The following is a 21756-nucleotide window of genomic DNA, read 5'->3' on the forward strand; positions in this document are numbered from 1 at the left end:
CAGCTGCACAGACCCGGGCCCTGACCCGAAGGAGCCCCATCCCCTCGGTCACCGTTTACTTCTCTTTCCTAATAATTCACGGAGGGCGCAGGTGACAGAGTTTTTCATACCCTTGGTTCGTATGCTCTACAATTTGTTTGTCTCGTTCGCTGTTGCCATGCAAGATACGTCGCCACCCGCCTGGATGAATTCACAATGGCGTAGGGTGTCTGATAAGGAATAAGCTTTACTGGGGAAAGGGAAAATTAAATAGGTCAAGGGTCAACAAGAGAGAAGGCATGAGAGTTTACTTCAAGAAATAGGCACCAAGCAAAAATAGAACCAATACAAGCAGATTTCACAGAGAATATAAGAAAGCCAAGGGTTCTGGAGGTTGGGATTTCCAAGAGCTTGTTAAACAATACAGATTATTAAGTCCAGTCACCTCCACATCAACTCTCTTCCCCAGAAGTGCTCCAAATCAGTGATTTTTGCCAAGGGATCCAAGAACAAAGAATTCACACTGGCAGGGTTTGATATTCGCAAAACAATCAACATGACACGTCACATCAATAAGAGAAAGGACAAGAACATAAGATCATTTCAATAGACACAGAAAAAGCATCTGACAAGGTACAACATTCATTCATGATAAAAAAAAAAAAACCCTCTGCAAAGTAGGTCTAGAGGGAGCACACCTGAAGACAGTGGAAGCCTTCTATAAAAAACCCACAGCCAGCATCATCCTCAATGGGGAAAAGCTGAGAACTTTCTCCCTCAGGTCAGGACCATGACAGGAATGACCACTCTCCCCACTCTTATTCAACATAGTATTGGAAGTCCGGGACACAACAATCAGACAACAAAAAGAAACAGAAGGCATCCAAATCAGTAAGACATTGGGCTCTGTGCGGACAGTGCGCAGTCTGCTTGGGATTCTCTCTCTCCCTCTCTCTCTGCCCCTCCCCTGCTTGTGCTCTGCCTTTCTCTCTCTCGCTCTCACAAATAAACAAATAAGTCAAAGAGAAGGCAAATTTTGCCTCTACGTGGATCAAAACTGGGCTTTGGGGGCAAATTCTTTTTTGTTTCATCCGGTACAGCAAAAATGAAGAAATAAAACTCAATGTTGGTCTTCCACTCTCCATTACCTTCCCATTCGCCCACTTCCCCAAAAGAGTTTTGGGTGGAGAATTAGGATACTCAAGGCTAATAATCACAACATTCACCCATCTCAAAACAGAGTATATCGATCTACTTGTTAAGGTGCCAAGTAGAACACAAAACAAATTAAGACTTCCAAGTAAAACTATCACGGATGCTCCGTGCATGGGTTGGTTACGATGCGCTCAGGCCATGAGACAGAGGGGAGTGCACCGCATGGCTTCTTCAGAAGCTTCTGGTTCTATGAGGTTCTGTAGCACAAGTTCTGCCTGGCCAGGGTGGCTCCTTATATTCCTAGCCTTTCCAGGATTGTGTTGGAGAGAAAGACCTGGAAAGTCTGACAGTGAGCCTGAATTTTGAACACTCAGCACTAGATGGCACCAAATATTTGTCAAGGACCTGGTTTTTCTATGTTTGTAACTCCTCTCTAACTAGCAAAATGCCATTGAACTTTTTGGCGCAATATTTTTTTTAACTCGTTGGTATCCCATCGTGACTTTTTTTAAGGGTAATTCTATCATCGGCACCATCTAAGCCTGAAGCAGATGCAGGAGAAGGCTGTGAGAGCCCAGTGTGGAAATATGATCTCCAGGTATGTGACCTGGCTGAGGAGCAGCTCTCCGTAAACCCTGGTTATCAAATGTATAAATAACCCAGTTTCATACTTCAGACTTCAAAGGCCAAGAGCAGATGTATGCAAGTAAAAGAAGCAACACAATTCAGTTCAGAGTAACACCGTTCTGTGTTCAGAATTTGTGAAATTTCCAAGGTTGAGTCTACGCCTTTCTGACGATAGAAGAAAGTCAGGTTTTAACTGGATCGCAATATGATGCACAGGTTATTGCTTCTCTTGTGTTTTCTCCTCCTCCTTCCCAAAGACCTTTTCTGAACGGCCAGTTACAAGTGCATGAGTCAAGCCTGAACACATGGGTCCCTGGTGGCCAACGAAATTGGCCTCTTTCATTTACTTTGGGTGCTAAGAATGACACTCACCAAATAAGTGTGCAGCCGAAACTATCTATAACTCTCCAAGTCTCTTGCCTGAGCCCAAATGCCCTCCACGCGAAAAATAGTAACAGCTAACATTTCCTGAACACCTTACTGCATGCCGGGTGATGTGTTAAGTCCTCTGAACGCACGCTTCATCCTATAAGAAGCCTTTGAAGAAGGTAATATCACACCCATTTTATGGTAAGTGAAGAGAGGCTTATTTACATAACTTTCCCAAACTCACACGGCCAGGACGTAGAGGGTCTGGGTTCAAATCCAGGTTTAATGACCGCCCCCCCACCCCCACCCCAGACCAATAAACTGCCAAGAATTTTTTAAAATTCTTCATGGAATTTTCCAGCAACACAGCAAGTGAGGTTAATAAGGGCTAATGTGCAGGGCTGATCTTGGACTTTTTCTATAGTCTGTCTGCTCTGTGGCCTCCAAGGGGCCCAATCATGTGGCCTTTTATAAAGACCGTTATAGTACCTTAGATAAGCTGTTCCCAGAGAGCTGGGAAATGGAATATTTGCTGTTGGGATGTGGGGCCCCTTCCACATGCGTGTGCATCACATGAAGCCTATGTGAGCACATGATTCCTATGTGAGAAAGTAGACTTGAGTAATGGAGTGCCTTAGTAACTGAAATGGTTGCCAATTTGCTCTTTGAATTTGCATGTTGTGAGGGGAGTCTGGCAAGATGGTGGAACCTGTGCTCCGGTTGGAGTCTCCCCCACAGTCCTGCCCCCTGCTGGCTCCTTGCCTCCAGGTCCTTGGCTGCCACTTCTCCCTGCTGTCCCAGCCCCCCCCCCCCACTCCCGCTGCCAGCCACACACCCCCCCCCCACAAGGTGGAGGCCTGGCAGGGGCATAGGCGTAAGATATACATGATTTATGTGCCTAGTCACACAGCGGGGCCCTGGGCGTCTGGGAGGGCCTGTGTTCACCCTGCAAGTATCCAGTGCCTGAGGGAATGAGATATTAAAGAGAAAATAAAAAGCACCAAGACAGGTTGAGAGAAAGACTACAGAAGGAAGGAAACCGCTCCCCCCCCCCACATTTATTTTGTAATGTTTATTTATTTTTGAGAGGGGGGCGGTTAGAGGCAGAAAGAGAGGGAGACACAGAATCCCAAGCAGCCTCCGGGCTCTGAGCTGTCAGCACAGAGCCCAACGCAGGGCTCAAACTCACGAACCATGAGATCATGACCTGAGTTGAAGTTGGATGCTTAACCGACTGAGCCACCCAGGTGCCCCTCCCCTCCCTGCTCTTAGGCCAAGAGGCCCCGCATTTTCATTTTGCACCTCACCCCGGTCTCCTTGAGTTGCTCAAGTTTCCAAAAGCAACGCAGAGCCAGATGGGCCTTTGAACGGGGCCATTGCACCAGGCCAGGAAAGAGCTATTGTCTTACAAAAGAATTCAGTCAGGCTTCCTCAAGCAACAGCCTCCCTTGGGGCATTTAGGAACAGGGTCTGGTTAAGAAACATGTTTGTGCCCATCTAGAATGAACGTTTCCCATGACCGGGATCTTAGCCTCTTTTAGTCACTGCTGTATCCCCAGTGCCCACAGCAGTGCCTGGCACATAGTTGGTGCTCAAAAAAATACTTGTGGAAGAAATGAATGAATGACTGCTCAGGAATCGCTTTATGGAGAGGTGTTCTTCCAGAAGGCAAGGCCCGTATCTTTGTTCCTATTCCCCTTCGAGCTGAGCGCTTGGCCGAGCACTGGGGAGGGAACCAGGTTCGTCCTCGCTGGTGGCTCAGTTGGCCCTCTGATCAAACAGGCAAAAGTCAGCCATCTTTTCACCCAGGGAAGTCTCACGCACTGGATCTTTATGGGCACCCCCTGCACATCCGAAGGGTGCAGAGGGCCCCACACAGTGCTGTGATTGTCGTGCAGATGCTCACTGATGAATGACCAGGAAATAAGTTGCAGGGGCGGGGGGGGGGGGGGGGGGGGTGCCTCCTCCAGAAGGAACGAGAATTGCTGGCTCTTCCCTCCGCCTCTGTGTGGCCAAGTTCCTATTCGCCCTGGGGGGAGGAGTTGGGGGGCCAGGCGCGCCCAGCCACGTGAGGCCTCCAAGAAGAGCAGCCAGGGGCAGGAAGGGAGGAAGTTACAGTGGTGAGCCACAGAAGTCACAGATTTCACAGAACATGGATGCAGCTCTCGTCAAGGGCTGACCACAGAGCCATAGGGGCTTGTGCTCTTTGCCCAGGTTACCTGAAATGTTGTGCCCAGAGGGCAGTGACGCACGAGGAGTTTCAGCAAGCGTGTCTGGGGGCCAGCCACCTGTCGGACTAATCCATTTCTATTGGAATAACGTTCAGTTACCTAGAACTGTCAGAACAAAGCCTTAACTGTGCCACCCCCAACTTCATACAGAACTAGATTTCCCTACTGCTGGGGGGATGAGTTTGTCTGCTCTGGAAGACAGATAGTAAGGCCCCGTGCTAATGCCATTTAGGTGTCTACAAACTTAATCATTTTCCAAATGAGAACATGCCCATCAATTGTTCTCCATATTCACTGGGGGGCAAAACAGAAGGAAATAGGTTAACAATTTTGAAAAGAGACCTTTTTAACGTAAGAGACCTTTTTTAACGTAAAGATGACTAATACATGGAACAGGTTTCCAAGAAAATTACAAAACCCCCCTCACGAGACAGACAAGGCAAGGTGCTTGTCTATTCATTCAGCAAGCCCCTAACAAGTGCATAGCGCTAAGCTAGGTGCTAGGGCAGACATAAAGGAATGTGAAACAGGGACAAAAGGAGAGATGGAATTCACAGGCAACACAGTGGAAAAAAGCAATCACGCCTTCTCTCAATGTACGTGTAAGTGCATGCCATGAAAAATATACATGCAAGGCTCGAGAGCAGGTTATGAAATTGAATAAGAGTCCTGCTTCTAGGTGGACTAGAAGTCCTGAAACCCTTGTGCTATGAGACCTAAAAATTTTAGATAAGATATAAAGTCTAAAATTTTAAATGAGTGGATAAGCTCGTAAGAAAACTAAGGGAGCTCACACAAGAACAAGATAGGAGAAGCACAAGTTCAAGGAGGCAAGATGACAATGCCGCTGGCTGATCCAGCCTAACCTCTAAACAGTCTCGTTTCGGGACGCAGGAGACAAGCCTTGTGCACCACTGAAAAGGAGTCAAATCAATGAACACCCCCGCCCAAACCCAAATACACACATGCACGCACACACACACACAGCCCACACCCAGGGAAAGGCCGGATCCTCAGGAAAGGGTGAAGTGAGAAAAAAAAGGAAATCTACCTCCCAGAAGCACAAAGCAAAGACTAGGTCGATCTCTGCATTGGTTCTAGGGTAAGGTTTTAAAATTCTCCCTGGGTACTCATAGCCACTGATAAGCCTTCAGGTCAGAAGGGTTTGCACAGCCTGGAAAAGCCACAGATGGAGACTTTTTTTAATTGAAGGACAGTTGGCACGCAATCTCGTATTAGTTTCAGGTGCACAGCATAGCGATTGGGCAACTCCATTCATTACTCAATGCTCGTCACGGTAAGTGTAGTCACCATCTGTCACCATACAACATGATTACAATATTGTTGACCATATTCCCTATGCTTTTCATCTCTGTGACTTATTTATTTTATCACTGGAAGTTTGTACCCCTTAAGCCCCTTCACCTATGTCGCCCATCCCCCCCTCTCTCTGGCAACAATCAATTCTCTGTATTTAAGATTCTTTGTTTTGTTTTTTAGATTTCGCATATAAGTGAAATGATATGGTATCTGTCTTCGATTGACGTATTTCGCTTAGCATAACAACCTCTAGGCCCATCCATGTTGTCAAAAATGGTGAGAGACTTCTGATTTATTTTATTTTATACTGTTTATTTATTTTTGAGAGGGAGACAGAGTGCAAGCTGGGGAGGTGCAGAGAGAGAGAGGAGACACAGAATCCAAAGCAGGCTCCAGACTCTGAGCTGTCAGCACAGAGCCCGATGTGGGGCTTGAACTCGTGAACCTTGAGATCATGACCTGAGCCCAAGTTGGATGCTCAACTGACTGAGCTACCCAGGGGCCCCAAGACTACTGATTTCAAGTGGACATAATTTGAAAAAGTCTTCAGTGCCAGGAAGATACAAACACAAATCCTTTCTGATAATGAATTTACTCAAATTAATTAGGCATTAAGTAACTCCCATAGTGCAATGACAAATATCATGGGATCACACTCAAAAATGATGACATACACGAGGAAACAAGACACCATGAGTAAGAATGAGCAGAAAGAAGAACAGAACTTCTCCAAAAGCACTTTAACATTGCAGTTAACTAAAAATACTAATTGCCATAATGAAAAATTGAACAGCAAACACCAGACTAGACACAAATAAACTGGAAGATAGTTCTAAATAAAATACCCACAATATACCTTAGAGGGACAAAAAATGAAAAAAGAAAAATATTAAAAAAAGACTAAGTGACATAGCAGAGTGAAAGGCCAGTCTGTAGAATCAGGATTTAGAAAGCAAAATGAAGAAAAGAAAAGAAAAGAAAAGAAAAGAAAAGAAAAGAAAAGAAGAAAAGAGAAGAAAAGAAAAGAAAAAAAGGAAAGAGAAGAAAAGAAAAGAAAGAAGAAGAAAAAGAAAAAAGAAAAGAGAAAGAAAAAGAAAAAAAGCAAAAATAAAGAAAGTATGAGTGAGGTGATCTTGGAAAAGTTAAGTCTGAGAATTTCAAAAATTGATATCACATATTCAATAAATCCAGAAAATCCCAAGCAGAATAATTTTTAAATGCATGCCTGTAGAGATTTTATGCTAAACAAAACGAAACGAAAAGGCCTTAGAAGAAGCCAGAGAGAAAAGACAGATAATGTACAAGGGAATGAAAATAAAATGAATAGCTGTTTCTCAACAGCAAAAGTAGAAGCCAGAAAACTGTACGTTAATATCCTCAGTATTAATGCTGAAAAAAGTGAATATCAATTGAGAATTGCCTGCCCAGGGAAACGATCTTTCAAGAAAAAGAGTAAAAAAAAAAAAAAAAAGTCAAATGGAGACATTTTCAGAAAAAAACAAAACAAAAAACCAGCTCTGAAATAGACTTTAAGAAAAAAGTATGATTACAGAGAGAAGGTCTGATATACAAAATTTTTGTGAGTAAATAAAGTGTAGGGAAATTAAGTGGGGAAATGTTACACAAGCACAGACTATATGAACCAATACGGTATTTAATATGCGAAGTCCAAAATCACTGAATAGCTTTAGCATGTGAACTAGGAGTAAATAGATTGACGTTAAAGCATGCTAAGGTTCTTTGATTTGGGAGGAGAACAAAGTTGGTTAACTAACTTTGGGTTCTGTTAAGTATTCATGTTAAATCATCAAAGGCGACCAATAAAAGCAAAGATAACTTACCAATGGAGGGGAGAAATGAATGAAAAAATGCCCTACTCCACACGGACGAGTCTCAAAAACATAATTCTGCACCAAACCAAGCTCATACAGTAGAAGCTGATTTATATAAAGTTAAAAAAATAAAGCAATACATTTCTTGTTTAGGGATACATGAAAATTGGGAAAATTACAAAGAGAGGCAAAGAAGTGGTTAACAAAAATTAGGATTATAGTTAGCTCTGGGAAAGGAATGTGGAAAGATATTTGGTAATGTTTATTTCTTAACTTGGGGTAATACATGCATGTTCTTTGTTTTATGTATTCGTAGTATTATTTAAACTGTACACAGGCATTCTAGATCTGGTTCTAAAATTCAAAATGTGTTCCCACTTCAATGAGCTTGCCAACTGCTGAAAGCCACACCACACCAAAACTCAATGGTTTTAAACACGAATCATTTATAATTGCTCTCATGCGTCTGCAGATTCTAGGGCTCAGCTAAACCCTTGGGTTTGACAAGGGACAGAGAAATACGCCCTGTTGCTTGGGAGGAACTGTAAAGTCAGATGACAAAAGTTATTAATAAAGATGGAAGTGAAAACTTGAGGTCAATAACGCACCATATCACAGCTCTTAAGAAATTAAGAAGTTCAATAACTCAACACATTTATGTCCTTCTTTACTGTGGTAAAATACACATAAAATTACCACCGTTCACCATTTTTAAGTGTGAGGTTCAGCGTATTAAGCACACTTACACTGTTGTGTGGCCATCACCACCAACCATCTCCAGGAGTCCTTCCAACTTGAAAAATGGAAACTCTCTACCCATCATACACGAAGTCCTCATTCGTCCAGCCCTCCGATCCCTGGAGACCACCATTCCACTTTCTGTCTTCACCAACTGGATTACACTAGCAAGGCACGTCCTATAAGCGGGATCATACGTTTGTGTGAGTTTTTTGTCTTTTTGTGACTGGCTCACTTCACTTAGCATAATGTCTTCCAGACTGATCTATGTTGGAGAGTGTGTTGGCATTTACTTCATTTTTTAGGCCCACATTTCATTCCATTCACCTGTCAGTGGACATTTAGGTTGCTTCGACCTTTTGGCTACCATGCTGCTCTGAATGAGGATGTACAAATATTTCTTCAAATCCCTAATTCTATTTCTTGGGGGCATATACCCAGAAGTGGAACTGCTGGATCAGATAGTACTTCTATTTTTAATTTTTGGAGGAATCCCCGTTTTGTTTCCCATTGTAGCTGCACCATTTTACATTCCAACCAAGGGGGCACAAAGGTTCCAATTTCTCCCCATGCTCACCAACACCTGTTAACTCTTTGTTTGGTGGTGGTGGTGTTTTTATAGTTGCCATATAATGAGTGTGAGGTAATATCTCACCGTGGCTTTAATTTTCCCGTATCCAGTGATTTGTGATTTTGAGCATTTTTTTATTTGTTTCTTGGACATTTGTATATTTTCTTTGGAGAAATGTCTATTCACATCCTTTGTGCATTTTTAAATCAGGCTTGGGGTTTTTTGTTGTTGTTGAATGGTAAGAGTTCTTTATATATTCTGGATATTAGTCCCTTATCAAATAAATGATTTCCAAATATTGCCTCCCATTTTGTGGGTTGCCTTTTCATTGTGTTGTGTTCTTTGATGCACAGAAGTTCTTAGTGATGTGGTTTACTTGTCAAAATTATTGCCGAATCTAATGCTGTGAAGATTTTCCACTATTTTCTTCTAAGAGTTCTATAGTTTTAATTCTTATGTTCAGGTCTTACATTTAGGTTTTTATTTTTTTGTATGTGGCATAAAGATCCAATTTTATTCTTTTGAATATAGATATCCAGTTTTCCCAACATCATTTGTTGGAAAGACTGTCCTTTCACCCCTTGAATGGTCTTGGTATCCTTGTTAAAAGTAATTTGACCGTATGTAAGGGTTTATTTCTAGGATCTCTATTCTATTCCATTGATCTATATAACTTTCTGTAAGCCAATACCAGTTTACTTTAAATGTTCTGATTCCTGTATTTTTGTAGTAAGTTTTCAAATCAGGAAGTGTAGGCCTCAAACTCTGTTTTGTTTCTTTTTTTCCCCAAACCTGTTTTGGCTATTCAGGGATTAGCCAAAATCTCTCTTGAGATTCCATATGAAGCTTAGGATAGTTTTTTTTTCTTTTTCTGCAAAAATGTCGTTAGAGTTTTGATAGAGATTGCATTGAATAAGTAGGTCTCTTTGGGTACTACTGAACTCTTAACAATATTTTGTCTTCTGATTCATGAATATCGCATGTCTTTCCGTATACTGGTATCTTTCATTTCTTTCAGCAATATTTTGTAGTTTTCAGTGTACAAGCATTTTGCCTCCTTGGTTAAGTTAATTCCTAAGTATTTTATCCTTTTTGATGCTGTTGTAAATGAAACTGTTTTCTTAACTTCCTTTTTGGTTTGTTCATTGATACGTTTACTTCCTTTTTTTTTTTTAAGCATGGTGACTTAAACATATGCCCAAGTGGGTCATTCACCCATGTACCAATTATTTCTTAAGTAAAAAAAATGTTAATAGTAAAAGTAGATATATTGTATAGTTATAGAGCCCTTGAAGAAAAACAATCTATAATTAGGTGTCTTAACCACAAGGAAAATTCAGGCCCCCAAATTCTACAGGCACGTTTTACCAATTATTCAATTATTCAAGGATTCAAAAGGCTGAACATACCAATTGTTTCAGAGAATATAAAATCAGGAAAACTCCCTAACATATTCTATGAGTTTAGTATAACCTCATCATTACCAAATCGCACATAAGAAAGAAAAAATGACTCCTGAACACAGATGCAAATTTGTATGCAAAATATGTGCAAAATGAATACAAGAGCATTTTTATTTTTTTGAGAGAGAGGGAGAGAGAGAAGGGAGAGGGGAGGGGCAGAGGAAGAGAGAATAGTAAGTAGATTCCACACCCAGTGGGGAGCCCAACGAGAGGCTCAATTCCACAGCCACGGGATCATCAAGAGTCAGACACTTAACTGACTGAGTCATGCAGGTGCCCATAATATATTTTTAAAACATACCATGACCACTGAGTTTATTCCAGGAATGCAGCAAGATGGCTTAATTTTTTAAAAACATTCATATATTTCACTACGAAATACATTAAAGGAAAAAATTGTATGTTTATCTCATAAAGAGCCTTTGATCTTATAAAAACGTTTGATAAAATTCACCAGCAATGCATTAAAAAAAAAAGTCTTAGCAAATATATTAGGATCCCTGCACACTCAAATGGGGTAATTTGAGAACAATTTAATGACTTGCAATGGCGAGGGCATAATAAAGAAAAATCAGTTGAGATATGGTATCTTTTTTTAAGTGTATTTATTTTGAGAGAGAGAAAGAGAGCGTGGAGGAGGGGCAGAGAGAGAGGGAGAGAGAGAGAATCCCAAGCAGGCTCCACGCTGTTAGCACAGAGCCTGATGCAGGGCTCAATCTCACAAACCATGAGATCATGACCTGAACTGAAGTCAAGAGTCAGATGCTGAACCAACTGAGCCACCCAGGTTCCCCGAGATACTGTATCTTTTAGGTCAAGTTCCCTTAAAAGGCTTGAGACAGGAGTTCAGGTACATGTATTTACTGAGAGTGTTCTCAGGATAAAAGGAGTGAGGGAAGCAGGGAAAGAAGGTAGAAAAGGTGTGATTTACCTAGACTCTGGCTTCAGTCTAATCTCATAAGAAGTTCTGCAACATCAATTGCACTGCAGTTGGTCCCACCTTTAGGCAGCCCAGGGAGTCAGATTTTTGTGCCCCTGTTTTACTCGATCTTTGGCTATAGGCTGCTCCAGCAGGGGGAGGTGGGAGTGAGAGTTTATCACATCTCTGGCAAGGCAGTTTTTCTTAGGCCAAAAGTAATTCTACCTGTTGAGGACATAAGAGTCATTGGTTGAAAGTATATCATGCATCCTGCAGCATTATAATCTAGCCTCACAAGAGGTCCACTCCAAGTTGGAACCTTAGCTACAGCTTCAAGAGGATGGGGCGCCTGGGTGGCTCAGTCAGTTGAGCATCCGACTTCGGCTCAGGTCATGATCTCACAGTCTGTGAGTTCAAGCCCTGCATCGGGGTCTGTGCTGATGGCTCAGAGCCTGGTGCCTGCTTCGGATTCTGTGTCTCCCTCTCTCTCTGCCCCTCCCCTGCGCATGCTCTGTCTCTCTCTGTCTCAAAAATAAATAAAAACATTAAGGAAAAAAATTTTTTTAATTAAAAAAAGAGGCCATTCCATCACCCTTTTGGGCTAGCCACTTCTGAATGGTACAGAATACAGTAGGACCTAAAGTCATGTGCCCATGATCTGTGCCCGTCATCACACCTACTTTGCTGTCAAATGAATCCCTTAGTCCAAGACAATATCAAAAAGAATCCCATATCTATAGACCAGACATTCTGTGAAATATTGGATAATGGTTCTGTTCAAAGTTCTATAGACAAGGAAGGCAACCCGATGCCCCTGAAACATGACGCTCTCAGTCAGGGAGAATTATTGTCCTTTCTGGGATTAAAGGGGGTTGATTAATCAACTTGCCACCAGGGACTGGTGGTGTCTCCAAAAGCTGTTAGTATATAAGAGGCTCAGCACTGGTCTCTGTCTCTGTGAATGGCAGATCAGACACTCACCAGTGGTAGTGGCTGGGTCATCCTTGGTGACAGGGAGTCTAGGCTGCTGTACTAACGTGTAGCCTGCATCTGTCTACCAGCTGTACTCTGAGCCTATTTCACCACATCATTATATTGAGGACAGGAACTAGTTGGCATTTACTGGCCAGGCAATTCTGTTCACTTGGTAATTTAGTGCCTCTTCTATGGTGAATGCTCTTTTGAAACCATTAACAAATGATGCAAAGATTCTCACATTTGGTACCCCCGACCACACATTCATCCACATTCCTCCTCTCCAGACCTGCATATCTTCAGTCTTCTAACCATGCTTCTCCAAAGCCCCTGACCAATCGGCAAAGTGCTTCAGTTCATATACATCGTTTCCTCTTCGTTTTGCTCTCCTCACAGAATAGATGCCCAGGTGGACTGCTTGAAGCTCTGTCTATTCAGAGGATTTTTCCTCACCATTCTTCAGCTCCACTCCTGAGTGCTACTCCAGAACAGCAGCGGCCCACACTCCAAGTACCCCATCCTACTGTGCCAATCCATCTATGAACTGAACCTAAGCCTTTTATTATAAGTTGAGCACAGGGAACGTCCACCCTGTGGACCACTCCAAGTGAATGCCACAGGTGTGAGCTGAGAAGAAGGTGTTTGGACCAGCCCTTAGAAAGAATGAGTATCTTTCAATTGCAATGATTAATAATAAACATGTTTCCTATAAAAAAAATTTTGAGTTGTAGATGACATGAAACTTACATGTGCCTCTGGACTTTCTCCACCTCAATACCAGATGTACCTTCGCCATTTTACAAAGGATTCCCTTTGGCCTATCTGACGTTAAGACTTGGTGGGTCTGGGTCTGACTATACCCAACTCGGGATGGAAAGTTTTGGCTTCACGATCATTTGGGGTCACATTGTTGGACTCTGTCTTTACCAGGACCCAGAAGCACATCAGGGAGCCCCTTTTCAAATAAGTAGAAATGTCCTCTGCTCTAGATAGCGCGTGCTTGCTGCAGAATCTTAGGAATCTCTAACCTCCTTCTAAGACTTGTTAAAGGCTCCAAAAGATATCTTTATCAGTGACAAAGACTTCTGGCATACTGAAGATCTTCTGAGTCATACGTCCTAAATTTCAGGGCTGCTTATAATACATCCTAGACCTGCTACGGATTGCTTTTTGAATCTGGACTCTATTCGAAACCAGCAACATCCCACATCGTGTGGGTCAGAACAGTTTTCTCAAACATGGAAGATGCTGACTCTAAAATTGAAGAGAACTACCAAGCACCGTGCTTCTTCTCAGTGGTAGGAAGCACAAGGCACAACAGCCTGTCCTGTCATGTTCTAGACCACAGAACCACTGAAAACTGCACCAATGTGGCCGGTCCTTGAATTTTTTGTAGGATTTTTCTTCCACCCTCTGGAGCCCATATGCCTTACCAAAGCACCCTGATTATCTACCACTCCTTGCTCATCTGATTAGCATGATGTCATCGAAGCAATGAACCAGTGAGGTTTCCTGTGCAATGTCCAAATGGTCCGGTGTCCTTGGGACAGAAAGCAGAGAAACTGATGTAGCCCTAAGGCAAGACCATGAATGAATGTATCCTGTTGTCCATTCTTAAGTGGATGCAACGTATTCCTGATCCTATTTTCCAACAAGTATCAGGAAGGATGCATTTGCCAGATCAATAACTGGTATACCAGAATCTGTCCATCTGGTTTAATAGATTCCACATCTGGCCCAACAACTGCAGCTGGGATTTAAACTTGGTGAAGTTTGCATTAGGTCACTGTCAGCCGTGCTAACCCAACTATTTTTGTAGGGACTAGAGTGGCAAAGGAGAGGATATGATGAGGATCACTAGTCCTGCATTCTCTGTATCTGAGGATGGCAGGGATCGTCATTCCCCTCATGATTTTAGGGGATACTCATTAGCTTTTTCGGCTACAATAACTCTTCCTCTAAAATTCAAGAGACAAGTGTGAGTTCCAAATGCTAGTAGGTGCTTCGTTCCTATCATGCATTCAGGGATCCAGGAAGTAACCACTAGGTGAGTCTGTGTACTTTGTGGACCCACTGTGAGACGGACCTAAACTAGGACTCCATTTACCACCTAATCTCAAGCTGCCCCTACTCTAACACAGGTCCAGGAAGGCAGGAGACAACTCAACTCGGTCTTGTCTCCAATAGTCTTCAAAAGAGGTGAGTGTGCCACTTTCCTCAGCATACGATTGCCCAAGTAAATGCTTTAAGGGAAGGACTAGGCAAATCATTACTTTATTCAGATACCATGATGTTTCGTGATCCTTTAAGGAAACGTGGCCTCCCTGTCAGCTGATATTTTTTTTAAGTCTAAGGGCATTTCAAGTCCAGAAACAGAGAAAGGGGCTCTGACTTTTCTTGTGGCGACTGACCTCAGCCTTCTTTTCACTTATTGTTGAGGTCCTTTGATTTTATATATTGAATAACATCTATCTCTCTTGTCCTAGGACCAACATCCTCTATTAAACATCTTTATAGACCTCTGTGGATGAAGGCCATTCCAACTCTGCTCCCTTCTGGTCATTACATTCACCTGGCTTCTGAGAGTTAAATGTTGCCAGCTGGCATCACTTTGGCTCCTAGGGACCCCTATTCTAGAACAACATCTCCTCCCATCAGCCCTGGCCCAAGAAGATAACCTCCACTGAGCTTCTCAGCCATGTCTGTGCTCCCCTAACCAGCACATTCCTTGTTATCTTGGTAAACAGGGTCTCCTACAGGGCCCCTCAAGAAACAGCATCAGCTGGTGGTTTCCCTGTCTTAGCAAATCTCAGCAGGAGGGCCCATCTCTCCAGGCCTTTTGGTCCCCTTCCTTCATAGTCTCTACTTCAGTTATCATGACCCAACACTTTTCCTGAGCAAAGTCATCCAGCCAAGTCTTTGCTTTTGGGCCCTCAGCAGTGTTTTCACTCCTATATAACAGGAGAGTGTCTTCATATTGGCAAACACTCCCTTTTCCAGTCTTACACTGATCCACCTTGACCCTGCACCCTCAAGAACTCTTCCACAGGTGCACCGAGAAACATGAAAAGACATAAAAGCAAAAAGACCAGAGGCAACCCAACTGTCCCTGAATGGGGGAATAGATAATGAAATGACAGTCTTCTTTTTCTTTGTTTTTAAAGACAGTATTTTCTTATAATGAACTGCTTACCCACTACCAAGACCAATAATGAAAATGAACGAAGTGCAGATACGTCAGTATGAATGAATCCTCAAAGCTTTAAAAGCAAATCGCTGAAGAATACATACAGTATGACCTTGTTTTTATAAAGTTCAAAATCAAGCAAAAGAAACAATGCTTACAGTTTGATGTAAACATGATAAAATCTAGAAGGAAGCAAGGAAATTCAGGAAGATAGCGCTGGTAGAGGGAAGGACATGGGGTCAGAGAGGAGCCTCATTAATAATATCAACCTCATTAGGGGCACCTGGGTGGCTCAATAGGTTGAGCATCCGACTTCGGTTCAGGTCATGATCTCGCGGTTTGTGAGTTCGAGTCCCGCGTCGGGCTCTGTGCTGACAGCTCAGAGCCTGCAGCCTGCTTCGAATTCTGTGTCTCCCCTTCTCTCTGCCCCGCCCCCGCTCATACTCTGCCTCTCTCTGTCTCTCAAAAATAATTAAATGTTAAAAAAATGTTTAAATAATAATATCAACCTCATTAATAACATGTGTATTCGATTTTTTCTACCTATATATTAGTTCATAATTTTTAAATAAAAAATAAGACTTATTAGACACAATCCTTTGCCTCAAGCTGCTCACAGTCTCGGAAGAGAAGTCAGACTTATAAAAACAAACCCTAATACAAAATATAGAAGAAAATTGCTTCAGGGAAAAAAGGTAACTAATTATAACTGGGAAGATCAGGAGAAACTGGCGGCACTTGAGGTAAGCTTTGAGTACATTTCTAAGGAGTAGAGGGAGAGAGGAAAGTTCTCTCCGAGGTATGAGCATATTAGGATAACCTGCAGAGAATGTTGGGAAATGAGGGACATGGTCCACGATTCCATCTATTTGCTATTCCTTCCACCTTCACCCCTTAGAATAACTTCTACAACCCCCAGGGTGTACTCATTTTCTCCAGTGAAACAGAAAAAGCACAACTTTGAGCACAGAGAAAGGTGGTTTGAATTACCTTCCCACCATTCACCAACTCTTGGACTCTCCCCCGTGCTCCTGTGCAAAATGGAGACATCATAGTTACCGAAGGGTTATCTCGAGGGATGAAAAACGTAAGGAAAGGTTAGCTCCTATTCTCAAGACACATTTCTGTCAGCGGCTTGATTTCTATCATTAGCTGGATTTTATCTTTCAATTCTATGCAGAACAGACATTGTTTCCCTGACCTCAGAGAGAAGGTGGCCTCAAAGCCAACCCAGCCATGACGTATAGCACCGGAGGAGAGTTTATTTGACCTCCCTGAGGCTCGGTCTCCTTCCTTGAGAAGCAGGAGGAAAACTGAACCAGGGGTAGATAAATCGATTCCATCCCACTCAGGGGTAGATAAAGCGATCACGTCTCACTTGCCATCAGTAGGCAGTGGCTATCTGGTCTGAGCGAGGAAGCCTTCTGAATCTGCCTTTAGCTTCCGTGAAAGAGAAAGTCTCGGCCAGTTCGTGTCTGACCAACGGGCCTTGAGCAAGAAGGAGAGCAAGTCTGCCCTCCTTCTAAATTGCTGTGGAGTCAGAGGCAAAGTGAAACCGCTAGTCGGCTGGCCAGACAGTCTGAGTGATAAAGGTTATGATGAATTCCCTGCTCCCCCGGCATTTCTTGAATCTAAGTAAACAAGTCAATTTATGGTGTAGGCTGATTTCATCCCCAAAATGAGTGTCACAAAAAAGCTGAGTGTACTTTTAGGAAACGGCCCCTTTTTAGAGAGTTCATATCTAAGGTGATGTCATGCCGAGGCTTCCAGATGAAGAGGAATCTTTTCTGGAGGAAACTTCTGACCTTTAACCAGGGGTATTCGATAGCCTATCCTCATTTCAACCGGGGCCTCTGGGTTCCAGCTTTGATAATCAATGCCCATAACAGTTCGATGTGAAACTCTGATTTGGTATATGAGTCACCATAGGCCAGTGTGGGGCAGGGGAATACCCTGTCCACTAGAAAGAAAAGTCACTGCGGCACGGGGGGGAGGGGGGTGTGGGGTGAGTCAGACCACAGCTACTCTTGAGAACCTTCATGCTGATAATTCACCCACTTATCTCAAGGAACCGAGGGGCTTTTTCCTTTAAAACAAAACAAAACAAGAAAAGTTGCCAACACCCCAACTGGGATTTCAGAAGCTAATTTCCAAATTGCTCCATTCCACATTACTTTGAGGGAATCTTTGGTTTCTTGGTATTAACATCTTGTTACGGGACAGTTTTAAGTGCTATGGAATCAGAGGGAATAAGAACACAAACTGCCTGTACTGATCCCTCAGCTTTGGCCGTTTTGAATCCATGGACGGTCTGGCTTTATCTCTTCCCCCACCTGCTGCCCACCCCATCCTCTGGGTTATTTCGAAGTAAATCCCGCATATATCATTTTATCGGTAAATTCAGTGGGGTTTTTATACTTGTGCTTCGCAAGTTGAAAAAGCTCTACCAAAACTTATCCCCCATCTGTTACCACACCCTCTTACAAACCTGGCTGCAACCTGTCCCAGGTCACAGGGATAGTAAGTGACAGAGCCAGAGGTTAAACCCCAGGCAGCTCCAGCTCAGACCAGCAGATAAATTATTTAAACTCAGAGCCCTTATCTAATTACAAGCGACTCTTCAGTAAAAAATACTGAGGGGCGCCTGGGTGGCTCAGTCGGTCGAGCTTCTGACGACGGCTCGTGTCATGATCTCACAGTTCGTGAGTTCAAGCCCCGTGTGGGGCTCTGTGCCGACAGCTCGGAGCCCTGAACCTGCTTCGGATTCTGTGTCTCCCTCTCTCTCTGCCCCTGCCCCGCTCTCTCTCTCTCTCTCTCAAAAATAAATAAAACATTAAAAAAAATAAATAGTGAATGTGGAGAGTAGCTGCTAGCTTGCATAATACAGTCAACCAATATTTCTAAGCACCTACTATGTTCACAATAAACACTTATACATAAATAGTGTTTTGCAATGTACAAAGCCATTTATTTTTTTAATGTTTATTTTTGAGACAGAGAGACAGAGAGCATGCATGAGCGGGGGAGGGGCAGAGAGAGAGGGAGACCCAGGATCCAAAGCAGGCTCCAGGCTCTGAGCCGTCAGCACAGAATCCAATCCGGGGCTCGAACTCATGACCCATGAGATCATGACCTGAGCCAAAGCTGGACGCTTAACCGACTAAGCCATCCAGGCGCCCCTGTTAAAAGCCCTTCAAACTTCCAGATGGCTCCTGAGAACTATTACAGTGTGTATCTTATGAGGTAATAAAGTTCTGAACAGCCAGCTCAAGCTCTCTAAGTTTTGCTGGTAAGTGGTCTCAAACTCTGACTTCAAGGGCAACTCCCCTTCCAATATAGGTCATGTGTTGCTGTCAGCAAAAGTAAAGACTGGAAAAGCAAAAAGCATTGTACAAATGTAAGTGACGTGTCTCCTTCGCTACCAACGATCTACCGAACAGAATACATGAACAGTGAGCAGTGTTTCCCAAAGGAGGGCAAACAGAGTATCAACTCCTGAACTCACTACAAATTATTTGTGAGTATCTATCTGAAGGCCTCATCTTGTGGCTGACTGCACCAGCAATTCAGACCGTGTAACACGCTGAAGTCTGAAAAGACGAGATGTGCTCTAGCGAAAATGAGAGCCCCCACAGGAAATTCTGCATCACTGAAAACCACACATCTCCAGCGTGGCTCTGCCCCCCACCCCAAGCCCCGCGGCCTGGTCCCGCCCCTGGGAGGAATGGGTTGATTGGGAAGTTAGACATTACACCAAGCCACAGGGACAAAGCCTGTCTGAGAAGCAGCCTCAAGAGGGAAGAAAAAAATGCATTAGATAAAGGAAACTCAAGAGGCCACAGGAAAAAAAAAAAAATATGAGCACTGAAATGGCATTTCCTGTAGTTTCAGGGAAACATGCACTGTCGTCATTCTGTGAAACCTCATCCACTATTCTGCTTGCGGGCAGGGAATACGAGGAGAAGCCTGCCGGTGTTTCCTGCCTCCTCCACTCCTGCGAGCTCACAAAACCACCCATCAGAATCTACCATGAGGCCTCTTGACCCAAACATTCAAGCCACTCTTTCAACAGAGTGCTCTTTTTGCACACCAAAAAATAATGTGTGCGTTAATTGTTCAGTGGACCCAAAGGAAAAAAATGTTTGCTTTACTGATGTACTTGAGACGTGTTGCCTTGAATTACTTTTGCACGGAATACTTAAAATATATTTCCAAACGGTCAAACGCCAACCACGCGCACATTTTCAAGCAATTTAGGGCTTAGTATGTTCTAGGGAACGAATTCCTATATGGCAGATTTAACCAAAAAGAGCCCTTTGAAAAGTCTTAATTATTTTTTCAAATAAGAGCTAAATAGTCCACTTGGTAAGTATCTTTGGCTGTGATTTTTAATTTTTTTTTTATTTTGACCTAACTTTTCCCCAGATACGAGCCAGAAAAATCTGCTTACTTGAAGATGGTTTTAAGGTGACAGTAAAATTAACAATTCCAATGAGGCAGATAGGACAGCGTGTCTCCTACGAGAAGGGTCTAAGTTATGGTATGAATCTTCCAGGAAGAGACCATGGGGTGGTCGCGATGATCAAAGCAAAAGACATTGCCGGAAAGTCTACACGGATAATGAATCTTGTTTATGAGTGGCATGACCTTGTTTGCATCATTGGTTTTTGCTTCCAGTCCTTAGTGGTCATTTCCTGCTGGTTTCTTCAAATGAAATGACCAAACCATCCCGACCTCATTCCTGCCCCCCAAAAACTAACAACCTCAACTCAGTTTTGTGGTTACTGTTATCCCAAAGGTTCTAATCAGACATTTTTCCCCCTCACCTGAGCTTAGCAAACTTGCTCATTCCTGAGCTGTGGAACCAGCTGGGGACCTCTTGCCTCATGGATACATGAAGGACCAATAAACATTTAATGAGTATTTGGAGTTTAGGCTCTATCCTGAAGTTGATTTTTTTTGTGTGTGGTGGAAAAAAAAATGTATATTTAGATTTAGCCAGCTGGACTCCATCTCAATGAGGCCAATTTTGTTGGCGGAATCCAAAGTGTCATAGTTGGGACTCAGCCGAACGTATGCCTTCTTCTCTCCGTTGGGCCCGACCCGGGTGTTGACCTTGGCCATGTCAATGTCATAGAGCTTCTGCACAGCCTGTCTGATCAGGTGTTTGCTAGCCTTGGCATTGGCAATGGATACAAGTGTGTTGTTGTCTTCTATTTTCTTCAGGGCTGACTCGGTGGTCACAGAGAACTCGACGATGGCACAGGGCAACTTGTTTCTCTGGAGGCGCTCTTTTAAGGATATTTGGGCTGCCTTTGGAGATGCCATCAGAATGGCCATCAGAATGTAGGTGATAGGCTGCTCTTCCTTTTTTGTGACCTTGGATGCCTTTCAGCACCACTTTCTTGGCCTTCAAAGCCTTTGCTTTGGCTTCGGCTTTGGGAGGGGTAGGGGCTTCCTTCTTTGCCTTCGGCGTCATCTTTGCAAAAGGTATCCTGAAGTTTAGACGCTGCTGACCACAAATTTATTTTTTAAATGCACTCTTCAGTAACAATCTAGATCTTGTTTGTTTTGAAGAACAGAGCTCTAGTGACTAAACAAAAATACGTATACCAGATGCGCTTCTCTGTTCCAAAGGAACCAGAATGAATTTTCCAACCACATCTCCTTAAATCTCCAAACAAGGGAATGAGTGGATGACCTGGTATCTTCATTTTCCATGTAAGAGTCTGATGATCCAAGTTGGCTCAGAGAGTTCAGTCAATTTCTGAAGCCACATCTATCCCTTTATAAAACCTGGCTCTTAACCAAAATGTAGATGGCTACACACTTACACACACTGAGTTTGTGTACTTTATGCATTTGGGTAACTTAACATCATGCACATAGAATCTGATACTGACATTTGTCCCATATATACTTACAAATAAAAACAAGAACAGACAGCATACGATGAAGAAGGAATATGGAACTTTTGCTTTTTCACAGCCATTAAGAAGGATTCCAGGCTGAGGATTAAACTGTCACGAAGAATTATCTGCTGAATTACCTGTGTGTTCAGCAATGCTTATCATGAGGAGTAATCATTCAGTGGCAGAGCACAGATAGTAAATATAGCACGTTCTACTTACTATAATTCAGTAGTTCTCCACCTTCCACCAAATGCCTCCTTTACTGTTAGGAAGTGAACCTGATGGAAAATAAAACCTACACGCATTAAAAAAAACAAATTAATTAGAGGGGCGCCTGGGTGGCTCAGTCGGTTGAGCGCCCGACTTCGGCTCCAGTCATGATCTCATAGCTCGTGAGTTCGAGCCCCCCATCGAGCTCTGTGCTGACAGATCAGAGCCTGGAGCGTGCTTCGGATTCTGTGTCTCCCTCTGTCTCTGC

At 43.1% G+C, this 21756-nt stretch overlaps 1 pseudogene; it reads right to left on the reverse strand.

Moving 5' to 3' along the window:
• Positions 1-8255: 8255 nt before the first annotated feature.
• Positions 8256-20845, reverse strand: LOC125170531 (60S ribosomal protein L23a-like; annotated as a pseudogene).
• Between the last annotated feature and the right edge of the window lie 911 nt (positions 20846-21756).

This window comes from Prionailurus viverrinus, chromosome B4, assembly GCF_022837055.1.
Source record: "Prionailurus viverrinus isolate Anna chromosome B4, UM_Priviv_1.0, whole genome shotgun sequence".
In the NCBI taxonomy this organism is placed as follows: Eukaryota; Metazoa; Chordata; class Mammalia; order Carnivora; family Felidae; genus Prionailurus; species Prionailurus viverrinus.